Below are 16,636 nucleotides of genomic sequence, written 5' to 3' on the forward strand. Positions count from 1 at the left end.
ACTCACCAATTGTATGTCAAGTATGAAAAGTGTCAGTTTTCATAAAGGGAAGTCAAGTACCTAGGCCATGTAATAACAAATGCAGGGGTAGTAGTGGATCCAGAAAAAATAGAAGCGATGTTGCAATGGCCGAGACCTGAAACTCTTAAGGCATTACGAGGTTTTATGGGTTTAACCGGATATTACCATAAATTTATCCAGAATTACGGTAAAATTGCAGCACCTCTTACAAAGATGCTTAAGAAAGATGCATTTCATTGGAGTTTACTAGCAGAAGAGGCATTCAATAAAATTAAGGAGGCTATGACATGTGCACCAGTTCTTGCGCTTCCAAAATTTTCCAATGGGTTCATTGTGGAATGCGACGCTTCGGGTTCAGGAGTTGGAGCTATTTTGAGGCAGAACAAACCAATAGCTTTCTACAACCATGCTTCACAAGGTCACAAATTGTTGATGTCAACATATGAAAAAGAGATTCTTGCTTTGGTGTTGGCAGTTCAAAAGTGGCGGCCTTACCTATTGGGAAGACATTTCACTGTAATGACGGATCATCAAATCTTAAAGCATCTCTGGTCCCAAAAGATTACTACACCAGCTCAACAGAAGTGGCTTTACAAGTTAATGGGGTATGATTTTTCCATTGTATACAAAAAGGGGAAAGAAAACATTGTCGCAGATGCACTTTCTCGGAGGAGTCAACTAGATGACGGAACAAGTTATGCCATATCTCTTCCGTCACTTAACTGGATTGAGGTTGTGAAAGATGAAACCAGGTCAGATCCTTCCCTTAAAAGATTTGTTCAGTTAGTTCAAGAAGGTGAAGCAATAGGTCCCTGGAAATTAATGGATGAGGTTTTATTCTTTAAGGATAGAATTTATTTGGCTGAAAACTCACCGATCATTACGGATATAATAGATCAGTTTCATGGAAGCACTCATGAAGGTTATGTCAAGACTTTTCAGAGGATTCGTTCAAATTTTTACTGGACGAGAATGAGGACAAGGATCAAAGACTTCATAAAGAACTGTGATACTTGTCAACGTCATAAAACGGAGCAACTTGCACCTGTCGGACTTCTCCAACCTCTGCATATTCCTTGTCAAATATGGGAGGACATATCTATGAACTTCATAGATGGGATGCCAGCATCAAGTGGTAAGACAACTATTTTTGTTGTGGTTGATAGGTTGTCAAAGTATGCGCATTTTACTGCCATCTCCCATCCCTATACAACTGTTGGAATAGCTAGAATTTTCTTCGATAATATATTTCTCTTGCATGGAATGCCACGTTCAATTGTTTGCGATATAGATACAGCCTTTACAAGTGCTTTCTGGAGAGAATTAGTTCAGCTGAATGACACTGCGTTGTTATAACACAAGCTGGCATACTACAATTGGTTGCACACTATTTGAGGTGGTTTATGGTCTCCAACCTCCTTCTCTCTTGATATATATTCCTGGAACTGCTAAGCTGGAGTCTGTGGAGCAAGAACTCTTGGCTAGGGACTCCATAGTCAGGGAAGTTAGAGAGAAGATTAAAGAAGCTCAAGCAAGAATGAAGAAAGTGTATGATTCAAAGCACATGGAGAGAGAGTTTGCTGTTGGAGATATGGTTTATGTAAAGTTGCAACCATATAGGCAACTGTCTGTATCTTTGAAGAAGAAATCTAAACTCTCGGCAAAATACTATGGTCTTGTCAAAGTTGTGGAACGCATTGGTGCTGTTGCTTATAAACTAGCAATGCCAGCAATCTCACGGATTCATCCCATCTTTCATGTGTCTCTCATCAAGCAAAAGATTGGTATGAATGCCAGTGTGCAACCTGATTTACCCAGGGTCAGTATGGATGAAGAGATGATTATTACTTTACCGCAAGCAATTCTGGATCGGCGCACAAGGAAGCAGGAGGTCCTTATTCATTGGCGTGGTTTATCCCCAAGTGAAGCTACATGGGAGGAAGAATAAGCCTTGAAACTGCAATATCCTGATATAACCCTTGAGGACAAGGGTTTTTCTTAAGGGGGAGGGAGATGTTACAGCCATGACATGGTTTTCCTTAGCTGTAATTTGAGTAAGTCAATTAGTTATTTGAATAAGTCAATTAGGTAGTAGTGCTTTGAATCCGTCAGTCAGTCATAACTTGAATTTGTTAGGAACGTGTCAGTAGTGCACCTGAAGGTGCGGAGTTATTGTTAAACTTGGGCTATATAAGTCCAGGGGAGAATGAAGAAGTTTATCAATGAAATTTTATTAAACACATTTGTGTTGTTGGAGGATTGAGTCCCTCGAAGAACTCATTATCTATACTTTCAATTACCAAAATTCTTAGATTTCAGTTCACTGATCTTTTCTATTGCAGTCTACAGTCACCCATTCTCAGAACCATAACACATTCTTTCTTTTTCTTTTGAAGAGGTTCTTGTAAAATTCTTGTAGGAGTATAATATATTTTTCTTAATTAGCCCCCACTTGCAACAAGCCTATATATATATAGACGGTCACTTATACATCCGAGTAACAACATTACACCAGAGACCAGACTCGATAAACTTACTCTGCGGTGCACTGGTGAGTACGAAATATAAGTCACAAAGGACTTGCAAAAAAAAAATTTAGGGAGATTGTTAAGATTATTTGGGCTGTTTTATGTGAACCAAGTGTAATCAAAATGTGTTGTATCATGAATAAATGGTTAACATGAGTCAAAATACTTCTAAAAGACGAGGGTTTATTGGTAAGTTAACTTATGTGTTCAAAACAGCTTCATCTAATAAACTCTGAAGATTTATATATTATTAGAAGAGTTTCATTTTATTTTGGTTTACAACACAAGCTTTTTGTTGCATGATTCAGAAGAGTTTCTTGATCTTTTTAGTGCCCCATTTGTTAAATCCTTCGATTCATTATAATTTTAGCTTTATGCCATGAGTATATCTCAACGATTGATGAGGTTTCAGAATTTTTTGGTTACAGTCTCTTAAAATTTGGTGTTTTTATGTTTAACAGGTAGAGAAAATCAAGAGTTATCAAATTCAAAGGCAGAATAGTTGCTGATTGATTGCAAAGGAAGAAGAGGAGATTCCTGGGATTTGATTACAGAAGGGTGACGGTAGCCGACAGCCGGTTCGAATATGGGCTAATGGTAGCAACCCGACCCATAAACCGTCGTCTTCTTCACAAACGGGAGTTCAGTATATATACTCTGTTTTATCATTCAGTAAAAATGGATTCTCAAAGTGTTGATTTACTGAAACTATAGATTCTAAAAATCTCAATCACTTAAATGGCGACTATTGTGTTGCATTTTCACTAAATTGAAGTCGTAATTCCTTGAAATTGATTTGGAAACAGATAATTGATTTATCTTTTTATTATTTTTTTAATAAAAACGAAACTGAATTCGATGAATCACGGTCGATCTAATGGCTATTTGTATGATATTTGAACTGTGAGTTTGATTGTTTAATTATATCTGACTGACATTTGTGATCAATTTTATTGATTATATCAAATTTAGCTTCAATTTAATGAAATTGTAAGATTTGAAATTTCAATTTTAAATTTCTGGGACATTTGTTGTGACCGACAAATTGCAGATTTCTCATCACATAGAAGGCCTCCCTAAAGGTCGGATTTAATTAAACTAGATGACTGCTAAGCAGTGGGGAGGCTGACGCAGAATGGAACCTACGAACATCCTCTTAAGTAACATATAAGTGCACACTGCGAGGCAAACACAATACGATATGGGAAAAAAACGGTTTAGTCCAAAAACGCATCAAAAAGTACGGATTAGTCCATCCCGAGTTAACTAGGTACAATTTAGTCCAAAAGTCATTTAAAATAAGGAAAATACACATACAACCTTCCTCCTTTACAATTTAGTCCAATGATTTACTATTCAGTCCAAGGTGACTCATGATGATGTCAGCAATTTTAAATAATATAAAGAAAATTTAAAAACGATTTATCTTTCGAACCGTTTGTCCAAAATTCAAAAACTTTATATATTCGGAAAGCTCTTTCTGAGAGCTAGAAAAAGAGTACCCATATGAGTATATAATTTTCATTTTTTATAAATCTTACTTTACACTAGTTGTATATACAAAACATATATACCTCTACAAAAGTCCAGAAAATCCAAAGACAAGACAAGGAGCACCAGTTTGTACACCGCATACAACTTGAATCGTCCACCTAAACACCACTAACAGGCATGCTATTAAAATCTAACACATAAAAAGTACGTAAACACATAACGCTATTAAAATTAGAAAATCCAGAAAATCTTCCATCTACAAAACCTTCCCATTGTTCTTCTCCACTTTCTTGAGCACCCTCGAAAAGTACCTAAACAATAGCAAGCATGTTATTAAAAACGTCTCATAACATCGAAAAACAACAACTTAGGATTTCATCAAGAATTAGTTTTTTTATATTATTGATAGAGCACAATGCAAAAATCTAACATCCATACCCACAAAACAGACCATATATTATTGAGATAGCACAATGGCGTACAACTATGGACACACCTAAAAGTCCAAGTAATCCAACATCCATACTCCCAACACAGGTCATATATATTATTGAGATTGTATAATGGTGTACATACTTACAAAAATCCAACATATATACCTACATAAAAGGACATATAATCACAAGAGAGCTTAATTGTGTACAACTATGTACATGCTTACGAAAATCCATCATCTGTACCCACAAGATATGCATATATTGTTTGATAATACAGTGGTGTACAACTATGTACACCTATAAAAAAATCTAAAAAATGAATATCCATACCCACAAAATAAATCATATATGTTATTGAGATTGTACATGGTGTACAACTATGTACACACCTACAAAAACCCAACAAATCCAACATACATAACAAAAAAAAGACCATAAAATAATGAGAGAGCACAATGATGTACAACTAGGTATACACTTACAAAAATCCATCATTTATACCCAAAACATGCATATATGTTATTGAGATAACAATTATATTAGACAGACAAAAGTATAAAGTTGGTTCCATGATGATGGCTTATTAAATAACATGGAACTTTGTCTAGGATATTGCATTAGCTAAGTCAAATGTTTTAAATTAACAAATTATACCCTTCCCTTTGGTAACAAATCCGACTATTTTGTTGCCATCCACATGCTCAACCCAATCAATCTCTTTTACATTATGATCTAGTGAGTCTAAACAGCTAAACCTAACTTATGTTAACATGTATTTCCTCCAGATTATGTCAGTTGGCCCACTTTTCTCATTAGGGTATATCAGTGATCCGAACAACATGCCAGGATGTACATTTGTACTCCAGGTGCACTAGTATGTACACTTTCAATACAGGTGCACCAATATGTACACCCATAGAAGGATGGTAACCTAATTGCTAAGAGAAACTGTCAAGCTAAATCGGCAAATATACAGACCATGCACTGCTAGAATAAAGCATCCTTTATTTCATTTCGAAGATCACTAGGATTACACATTTTCATTCTTCTGAGCATTATGTAAGACTGAACTAAGATCGGACCAAGGAGACCAGCATATTAGAATTACAAAACATACCTTTCTTTGTCAGTGTGGTAAAATATTCAAGTCAGGTTAGACGTGGAAGCTCACCAATTCTTTTGCATGTTTGTTGTCAAACAAAAGTGGAAACAGATTAGAATATGATTATCTGATCAAAAACATGACAAGTCTATATAATGATGATACCAAGCATAAGCTTGTGGAGCCATTATTTTCATGTGTACCACTTTGTACACGCCTATAAAACATGCATGAAATCGCTCATTCATACCCACATTTGGACTTACTTTTTTTCATGGAAAATACACTGGTGCACAAGTATGTACACACCTACAAAATATGGATGAAATAAAGCATTCTTACCCACAAACATGCTACTTCTCATAGGAAATAGACTGGTGCACCAGTTTGTACACCAGTTTAGACTCTCCACGTAAAAGAGTCAGACACCTGACTCCTCATGATAGTACCAACCAATTCGACTAAAAGTATCCAAAAGAAAAAAATCCATAACAACCCCCTTGATTGTCATAAGGTCACTGTAGTAGACAAGTCAGAATGCAAATATTAGTTTTATAGTTTCTGGTACATAATCAATGCAGAAACAAAGTGCACAACTTACAACCAGTATGATAAAACTGGTGCACTAAAGAGTACACTACGTAAAAATGGTGTACAAATAACTATACCTCGTATAGTGAAGTAAACTTATTCTATTGTAAACTGGTGCACAAATAAATTTACTACCGCACACTTGTTCTATTGTAAATTGTAATCTAAATTTTCCATGGCAGTAAAAGAAAAGAACCGCAAAAAACTCTATCATCCTTTCCGTCCTAGTTCCAATCAATTACATAAAATCCAAAATTCAAAACGACATTCCAATGATCCAATCCATAAAAAATGTACATGACAAAATATCTAGCCAACATTCCGATTGTTTTCTCATTTCCTTTCACTTGCCTACTAGCTCCACATACCTAATTTAGATAATTTGAAGTGTTCTAAGAAGTAATATACATTAGTGGCAAACTTGGAAAAAAAATTAAGAAAACAAAACCAAACTATGCCAGGAAAAATGAAAAGACAAAAAGTCTAAATTCTCATATACAAATTCAAACAAAAATAAAAAAAAAAAAAAATCTTATTGATATGGAGAGAAATTAGCACAAACTGAAATAAACATAAGATGTTCAACACAATAGTGTCTCACATCTTGGCTTTCTTTGGTATCCTACATAACTTAGCAAAACATATTTCGTCAGAAAAATATTCCTTTAAACCAAAGTAGAAAATAAAAGTCCATGTATTCTTATAAGAAACAAAATATTCGAAAAATTAGAGATCAAAATCCTTACTTGGCAGCCGGTGGAGGTACAACGGCAGCAGGTAACAGAAAGTCGGTGGACTAGTTTAAGATATCTCAATGTTTTTGTAATCAACACAAAGAAAGACTACTACGTGTCAACTCATGTTTTCAGACCAGGTGGCTAAACTTCAAAAAATAGGAAATTAACATACATCAGTCTATCCCTAATAATCCCTAATAACATGCACACAAATTGCATGTCAAATTTCAGTTGGTTCTCAAACAATCTAAAACTTTAAATATAAAAAATGATTAATTAATTAGTTGGAGTGCAAGACTATAAGTCAAGAGTGACTGTTTAATGTTTACGACCTGCAAGATGACACTAGCTCGGCTGAAAGGTCTACTACCGTGTTAGAGTAATTTTTCATAGTTTACCAAGAGTGATTGTTTAATGTTTTTTTGGTCAAACATTTCCCTTTGATCTGGCATATCGTTTTTTCTTTTTTGTAGGCTGGATTCCTACCAATCAATACCAAACTAAAGAGTATACTTTCATTTCTCTTTTAACGACCAAAGCGCCACAATCGCAAACCTAGTAAAGCTTCATATGAATGAGTATATTAAATAGTTTGGGTGAAAATGAATCTTTCCACTACCCACTACTATGATAGAATAGTGTGTTACTGTGTGCTCAATTCTATGGATTCTTTGAATTAAGATTAAAATAAAAAAATAAAAAACAAAACTAAATGGCAGATTTATCAAGATCGACAACCTAAAATAGTTCAGTAGATCAAACTTACGGCGACAATGATACTGACTGTTGTTGGCTCCATCAATAAACTCCACCTACTCTGAATTCAGCATAGAATCAAAATTAAAAGTGTACAATAATATACACATGCTATATAAACTAAAGGTTAAATACTCTATCAATTCATCTCCACTGATGAATTTCAGTGTGTTATTAAAGAAAACACACCTGATTAGCAAACATCTCACACTGATGATAATTCTAAGATTTGAATCACGTACAAAAAAAATCAACATCTATTCTTAAAATAAAGATTACAATCAAAATTAAAGAACCACAAATGAAAAATCAAAGCGACAATCAAACGAATTACCTCACTTATTGTCACAATGAATTTTTTTTTTTATGAAGTAATGATCATTAAATCAATCCGTTACAGATTCAAAAGCTTCAATTGAAACAAAAGAATCGATCAAATAATCCTCCAACGAAAGAAAAAATCAAACCTTAAAAGTTAAAATATGATGAAACAACAACAATATTGAAGAAGAAGAACGAAAGATATGAGAATAAAATGAAAATCCGTAAGAATAAAATTATGAAAATGATTCGAAATTCCTTATTTTCTCACCTAAAATCTTAGATCTAAAAATGTTTTCTGAAAAACATATTTTCGAAACCACCACCACACCACCACTTGTTAAGCATCCACTGTAACTGGAAATCACCATCACCATCTTCAGCAGATCTAAAAGAGGAAGAAAGATGAGGTTTGCACGATAGATGAAAAGTAGAAAAAACATATCTGGGAAGAATATTAGACTGGGTTTGATAGGAGGGTTATTTTAGTCGTCATCAAAATTAGATTTGGACTGAACCGTTAGGATTTGGACTGACTCGTTCAGGATTTGGTAAATTTGTACCTCCTAGTACTAGGCCTGAAAGGACAGGACTAGAATGTCTAAAGCCCAACAACTTTGGGACTAAATGTCAATTTCTACATACGATACAACATATACGGGCGGCAAATACTCGGCAATTACGATACAGTAGTATAGTTTTCCTTATTTTTTTCTGAATGGTGATACGTGTGTAGTATAGGCTAGCATACCCAAGTCAACAAACCATAAAGTAATGGGGAAAAAAGGAAAAAAATGTTCTCTAATCTCTTCGTCTCCTTCTTCTTCTCTATCTCCTCCTTTTCCATCATCTCTGCTTCTGCAAGTGTAGGTCTTTGTTTTCTTGTAAAAACATAAATCTTTAAGAATCTAACAAGACATTGTAAATGGAAACATGGGTCTTCTTCTAAAACCATATTTCCTTCACCCTTTACAAAACCTTAACCATAAAACCTCAATCTCAATATAAAATATTAATCGATATTGTTTGGTGGCTGAGGTTTTGATTATCAAATCTCTGCTAGTAGAATGAAACCAGTTTCTTCTTTGATTCTTGACTCCATGGTTACCCAAAAAAAAAGAATGAAATTAATTTGTTTGATTGTTTTTTATGGATGTGTGGATTTGATTCACTGTGGTGAGTGAGTCTGTTGCGCCACCGAGTTACTCAGGTAAGTGAAATAAAAGGGTTGAGTTGAGATTCAGGTATTTAACCCAAAGTTTTGCTCTGTTTTTGCAGGAAAGAAGAAAAATTTTGAACTGTGAATTTTGGGATATTGACTCAATCAAAGGATTTAAAATTTTAAATCTTTGAAAGGGTGATTATATTGTTCCTTATAAGTGAAACTGAAGTATACTGAAAATTAAGTCGGAACTGTTTGATCAATCAAAAGCAGAAGCAGAAAGAAGAAATTAGATTTCTAAACTCGTCGGTTCGGTTCGTATATCAGTAACTGGTTGATAAACCGGGCCCATTAGCCCGTCATCTTCTTCATGGAAGTTCCTTCTGAAGTCTGTCTTTTTACTGAAAAATTGATTTCTAAATATGAAATTTTTTCGCATCAACTAAAATAAGAGGTCTGTAGGTGTAGATAATCCACAGAGATATGTGCCAAGATCTTATGCTATGATACACTGAAGAGGAAAGAGCGGAGAACCACATGATAGAACCAAATAGCGCAAAGAGCGAGGTGTCACGTGGGTCGGACGTGATGGACCTATAGTTGCCGGATGGGACGTGACCCTTATCCTCTGACAAGTCGGACGGACGATCAGAAATCACTCGGTCAGACAAAGGGAGCTGGTCAAATAATGGGACGATAAGAAAGAAGGGTGACATCGTGTCAACCAGACGATCAGGACTCGGCCTCGAGTGAAGAACTGTCAAAGACCAAGACTCTATCGACCATACCAGAAAGATGGGCGAGCGCCAACACATGCCCGATAGGGAACATCTAAACTGATATAATGTGACCAACATTGTAATTTTGTTGTATGTCGACCTTGGCTTATATATACAAGGGCTGGTCGAGAGAGAGGGGCAGGTTGAAAGAGAGAGAAACAAGACACTACATTTGAGAGTTTGAGAGTTACACCATTTGAGAAGGAGAGAACACCTTGCAATCAAAGAAAAAGAAATAATAACATTCATCCTTTCACCCCGTGGACGTAGGTAATCATACCGAACCACGTATATCCTTGTATCTACATTTGTTGTGTATCTTCACTTTGTGTTAAATCATCTTCTACTTTGTTGGATGTGGTGTGTGGTTTTATGCCACTACATTCTGGCGCCGACTAAGGGGACGTCTAAGTTCTCCGGATACCTTGGCTGCGTGTGCCAACAGAGACGATCCAGAATCTCCTAGGAACACCTTGTATGTTAGTTGATGCTATGGGATGAACTCTGTTTGGTGAGGTCTGTTTATGTTTGTTTAGTTTTGAAGTTTGTTGATATGGTTGAGTTTTCATTGTTGAAGTCGTGTCGTTAGCAAGTATTTTCAGTTGGGTCAATTCCGAGCAGTCGGGTTGATAAGGAATCCTTCAAGAGCTCCCAAATAACGATGTAGCGTTTGGTCGAGGCCAGGGAAGGATCCTGATAACAGATCGACTAGCCATGCTCGGATGCGAGTCTGTTTTCATGTTCCAATCTTCATTTTCGTATTAGTTTTCTCACTTATCTCCGTATTTCAACCTTAGTTTTCGTCATACGAGTTCAACAACGGAATACCTCTAAAACTCCCAAATAACATTTTCGATATGTGGTTGAAGTTGCTTGAGGTTCCATGTTGGCTTGTGAAATTGCCAAAACAATAGCACGGCGAGATTATCAGTCGCCGGCGAAAGAATCCAAGGAATTAAGGGAAGACATCCCTTTGTAGTTCGAAGGGAGTGCATAAGTCTTAGTCCAGTTTTTGCCGTGGCGTGCTGACCTCATAAAAGTACGAATTTGGGCCTTTTACCCACAGAGAACTAGGTGTTAATGATTTGGAGTCTAGGGAATGTAGGACAAATTGTAGTTAATGCAGAGTCGTGGTACTGAAAGCGACGTCGTGCAATTTTGAAAGCGACGTGGCATGATACCCGTCTAAAAGGAGACACTTAGAGTCAAAACAGGGCAGACTTGCGAGGTCAGCATGATAAAATCATATTTTTGAAACTTAGTTTTGGTGTTAGTCACCTTTTTCCTTTAAAACCGTATGTACTAGAGAAACTTTTCAAAAACAGGTCAAAGTAAGGTGTTGTCTGTTTCTGCTGACGTAGGTAGGAACGACTCTCAGACTTACAACATACTGTGTCCAATGGTTAGCACGTCAGGGATGGGGATAACTCTGAGGAACCGCACGATCACCGGCAATAGCATGCAAGGAGGAGTAACGGGGACGAGGCAGGGAAGTGATGGGCATCCATCACCTGAGGAATCACGAGCAACTGTAAGGGGTATGCCGACTGTGGATGAGGAAATCGATCTGGGACGGAGACGATGACCCCTCGCCCATGGAACGAATCGTCTCAACTCAGAGGAGGAATGATCAAATAGATGGACTTACCGCGTCAGATACGGAAGATGATGAGGAAGCATTAATCCTGCATGCTCAGAGACGAAACATCAGACGACAAGCTGAGTATCAAGAAGCCCACGGGCGAGAGCAAGAACGACTAAGGCGAGTACAACTAGGACGAGAAACAACTATCAGAATCGATCTGGCGACATCGACTCAGATACCCCCCACAGTACCACCTCCACCACCTGTGATGACGGCACCACCCCCTGCCCATTTCGGCCATCCAAATGGTCACTCTAGACATGAGAGTACATATCCAACACTACTCGCAATTCTAGAAAGACAAAGAAGACAAGAGGCGGCTTTAAGGGATCTTCAGCATAGGAACCTAGCTCTAGAGTTCGAGAACTATCAGCTACGGAACTTAAGGTCGAGGTCGAGAGGATCTTCTATCCGGACATCAGGACACCAAGGCCGAATCGGGCAGGTACCACTTGCAGTAGGACCAAGTAATTCCGGTCGATCAGGACCACCCCCAACACCACCTATCGAAAGATATGGTCCACCCGAGGATTCATCGACAGACGACGAAAGGCACGAGAGGAATAATCAACAGAGAAACACAAGGTCCGACAATGCGACTGAATCCAAGCTAAGAGAGTTAGAGGAAAAGATAAGGAAGTTGTCAGGAACCGGCGAAGAAGATAAGCTCGCCGAGGTCATAAGCGAGGCCGAGATGACCCCTTTCACCCAAGAGCTAGAACTAAGGGCCTTCCCACCTAAGTGCACGCTCCCCACCATCCCATCAAGGTTCGACGGCACGGGAGACGCAGTTGAGCATTTGAAGATGTACACAATGTCCCTAATACAATGGAAAAACCATGAGCTGGTAATGTGCAAGTTCTTCCCTGCAAGCTTGGAAGGCGAGGCCAGGAAATGGTTCTCCAACCTCGCACCAGGAACAGTCGACAGTTATGAGACTCTAGTCGAAGCCTTCCTTGAAACATACATGCACAACAGCAGACCTCGACCCGACGGTTCAGAGAACCTCTCAGATCATTGACCGATAGATGGAGAAATTTGTGTACAGAAATTGGGAAAGTATCAGTCGACCAACAGATGTTCGGGTTCGAAAACACACTTGGGAGGTCGGATCCCATCTGGATAGTCATGTTCACTGAAAAACCACAAACATTGAAAGAAATGAGGAAAATGCAAGAACATTTCATCGCCCTAGAAGAAATTCAGGAAGAGTCAAGGGATAGGGGAGTGCAAGAGGCTAATGCGGCACCCAAGTCGACATCGGAAGATGTTCAAAGGCGGCCCGAGAAGGGACCGATCCCAGCTACGCGAGGAAATGGGAAGAAGGAATGGGTGGCTAAAGGAAAGAGGTCGAGGCACGAGGCGAGAACATACACCCCTTTGAATGCTCCACTAGAAGAAATCTTCAAAGAGGTCGAAAAAAGGAGTGACATCATATACCCAGCTTCAAGAGGGATACAGTTCGAGGAGACCAAGGATCACCCAGAATATTGCCATTATCATCAAATCGAGGCCACTCTACAAATAACTGTCGAGAAGTGAAAGACATCGTGCAACACCTTATTAGAGATGGTTATCTGAGACAGTTCGTCCGACACCCAGCCCAGACGACCGCAGCGCCCGATGCACCCGTTTATCAGGTCCGGATCGACAGATCCACGCAGTTTGTCAACACGATTTCCCATTCCTCCACTCGAGCATACAATCTGAATCCTGGAATCATGTCAAGAATCCACAAGAGAGATCATAATGGGAAGGAAATTTTCAGTGTAGCAAAAGCTTTGTCGATGGAACCCTGGATGATGCGACCCATCTTTTTCTCGGCTCAGGATGTCCCGATGAACGTCCAAGCTCACAGTGATCCCTTGGTTATCACCCTGCTTATTGAGGAATGGGGGGTAAGAAGGATGCTAATAGATAGTGGGAGCTCAGTCGAAGTACTCTTCTACGATACGTTCAAAAGGATGGAGTTGTCAGATGATATACTCGTCCCATCGACATATCGTATCTACGGTTTTAATGGGACCGTGACCATCCGAAGGGCGAAGTAACTCTAAGGGTATCAGATGGAGGTGGTTACCTAGATACTTTAACCACATTTTGCGTGGTTGATGTCGCCTCGCCCTATGAATCTATAATCAGAAGACCATGGATCGCGGGAATCAAAGGAGTGGAATCGGCCTATCATCAAAGGCTACGATTCCCAACGTACAAGGGGATATCTGAGGTCGTAGGAGATCCACAGGCAGCCCGACAGTGCATGCAGGTCGATGCCCAGATAAATGAGAAGCGGCGAGCAAGACAAAAGGGAGAGAAGAAAAAGGCCAAAGAAGCCAAAGTCGCAGAAGAATTGGAAAGAGTTATTTCGCAGGCGGTCATGACTTACGAAACAAGGAAACGAGCCTTCATAGCAATTAAAGGAGACGGCGCCGGTGAAGGAATCAAAACCAAACTTCTCGGCCGTAACCTACTCGGGAGATTAATTTGGGAACTGTAGAAGAACCAAGGGTGGTAAGGATCGGGTCCTTACTATCGGACGAACAAGTAAACCAGCTCGTGGCGGTGCTAAAGGAAAACATGGACGCATTCGCATGGAACATGCACGATATGGAGGGTATAGATCCGGAGGTATGCTGTCACCATCTAAGGATCGACCCAAGCTTCAAGCCAGTCCGACAAATGAGGCGAATCGCACTAGAAGTTACAAATCGGGGATAATCAGGAAATCGCACTACCCACAGTGGATATCCAACATGGTCGTGGTACCAAAGAAAACGGAGGAGTCAGAATCTGCATTGACTTCAGCGACCTGAACAAAGCTGTCCGAAGGACAGTTCCCTCTCCCAAGCATCGATCAACTGGTGGAATCTATAGTGGGGTACGAGGCACTAACGTTGATGGACGGATACGCGGGGTATAACCAGATCCCGCTGGCTCCCGAGGATCAAGAACACACCTCTTCTTACACCAAGGGGCCTATACTGCTACACCAAGATGTCGTTTGGGCTGAAGAATGCAGGCGCCACATATCAGAGGTTGGTGGGCGACATGTTTGAAGACCAGATCCACAACACCATTGAGGTCTATGTCGACGATATGCTAGTAAAAAGTCGCCTAGCCAAGAATCACATCCGAGACCTGCGGGAAATTTTTCGAACGATGAGAGAATATAAAATGAAAGTTAACCCGACCAAATGCGATTTTTGGGTCACATCGGGCAAATTTTTGGGATATATCACTCCAAAGGGGATAGAAGCAGATCCCGAGAAAGTCAGAGCCATCCTCGAGATGCCGTCACCGCCACAATAAAAGACGTACAAAAGCTGAACGGAAGTATAGCAGCATTGGGGCGATTCATATCTCGGTCGTCCGACAAATGCAAGGATTTCTTTAGCACTCTTAAAAAGGGAGAGAAATTCAAATGGACGGACGCCTGTGAGGAGGCGTTTCAGAATATTAAGCTACATCTTGCAAGTCTTCCAGTATTACAAAGACCCGAGCCATCGGAGGTCCTCACATTATACCTCGGAGAAACTTCATATGCTATCAGTGCAGTCTTAGTTCGAAATGAAGGGAGCGAGGAAAAACCTGTTTACTTCATCAGCAAAACATTAAGTCCGGCCGAGAAAAATTATACAAGGATGGAACAGATGATTCTAGCGCTAGCTTTCGCCACCCTGAAGCTAAGGACGTATTTCCAAGCCCATCGGATCCGCGTGCTCACAAAATCACCTATTGAGGCGGTACTGGACAATGCAGGCCGATCTGGAAGGATCTCCAAATGGGGGGCGCAAATTAAACAGTTCAATGTTTTCTACGAAATGAGGACAGCAGTGAAGGCACAAGTAGTGGCAGATTTCTTGGCAGATTTTCCACTAAGCGACGAAGATGAGGTCGAGGACATACCCGGAATGGAAGAAGATCGAGAAGACCCGGACGACTTACTCGAAGCAAGTAGCCCATCACGTTGGGAAGTATTCGTCGATGGAGCGTCGAAAAAAGATGGATCGGGACTTGGGATAGTCTTTACCACACCAAAGGGACGAAAAATCGTCCATTCGTTTAGATTGGAATTTAAGGCGACAAACAACGTCACCGAGTACGAAGCTATGATTCACGCCCTGAGATTAATCGTTGAGATGGGCCTACAAGATGTAAGAATAACTAGCGACTCGCAGTTGGTGATCCGAAAAATCACAGGCAAATACGCCATCCACGACCCGATTTTGTAGAAGTACTAGGAGCTCGCCCAATTCTATATCGACCAAATCCTCAACATCAAATTTCGCCACATATGCAGAAAAGATAATCGACACTCGGACACATTGTCATATATTGCATCCCAGCTCACAGACCCAAGTGTGGAGGGTATTCGTGTCATGAGACTCCTCGCCCCATCTATACCAGAGACACCCGAGGTGCACGTCGACGTGGCTATCAACACGGCCGACAGATATCCGGACGGATATTGGAGAAAGCCGATTCATTCGTACTTGGAGACAGGCGAGTTACCCAAGGGGCGACCCGAGATCAACAAAGTGAAAAGCAAATCGGCCGCTTACGAGCTAAGAGACGGAATCCTATACAGGAAATCATACCTGGGACCACTCTTAAGATGCTTAAGTAAGGAAGAAGGCCAGACAATCTTGAATGAACTACACTATGGAGCAGCCGGAAATCACAGCTCGCTCGACGAAGTCTGTCAGCGAGAGCGAAAACGATGGGATACTTCTGGCCGTATATGAACGATGATGCAAAACAAATGGCACAAGCTTGCGAAGAATGCCAGCGGTTTGGTAAGAAGATACATGCACCTTCAGTAACTCTAAACTCGGTAGTAAGCCCCTGGCCCTTCGCAAAGTGGGGGATCGATATCGTGGGACCATTACATGTGGGATCGGGGCAGAGAAAATACTTAATAGTAGCGACGGATTACTTCACTAAATGGGTGGAGGCGGCACCACTGAGACATATCCGTGACAAGGACGTCTTCAGGTTCATTTGGGAGCACATCATATGTCGTTTCGGAGTACCGGCGGCCATCGTCTCGGATAATGGAAAAC

The sequence above is a fragment of the Papaver somniferum genome, chromosome 7, assembly GCF_003573695.1.
Source record: "Papaver somniferum cultivar HN1 chromosome 7, ASM357369v1, whole genome shotgun sequence".
In the NCBI taxonomy this organism is placed as follows: domain Eukaryota; kingdom Viridiplantae; phylum Streptophyta; class Magnoliopsida; order Ranunculales; family Papaveraceae; genus Papaver; species Papaver somniferum.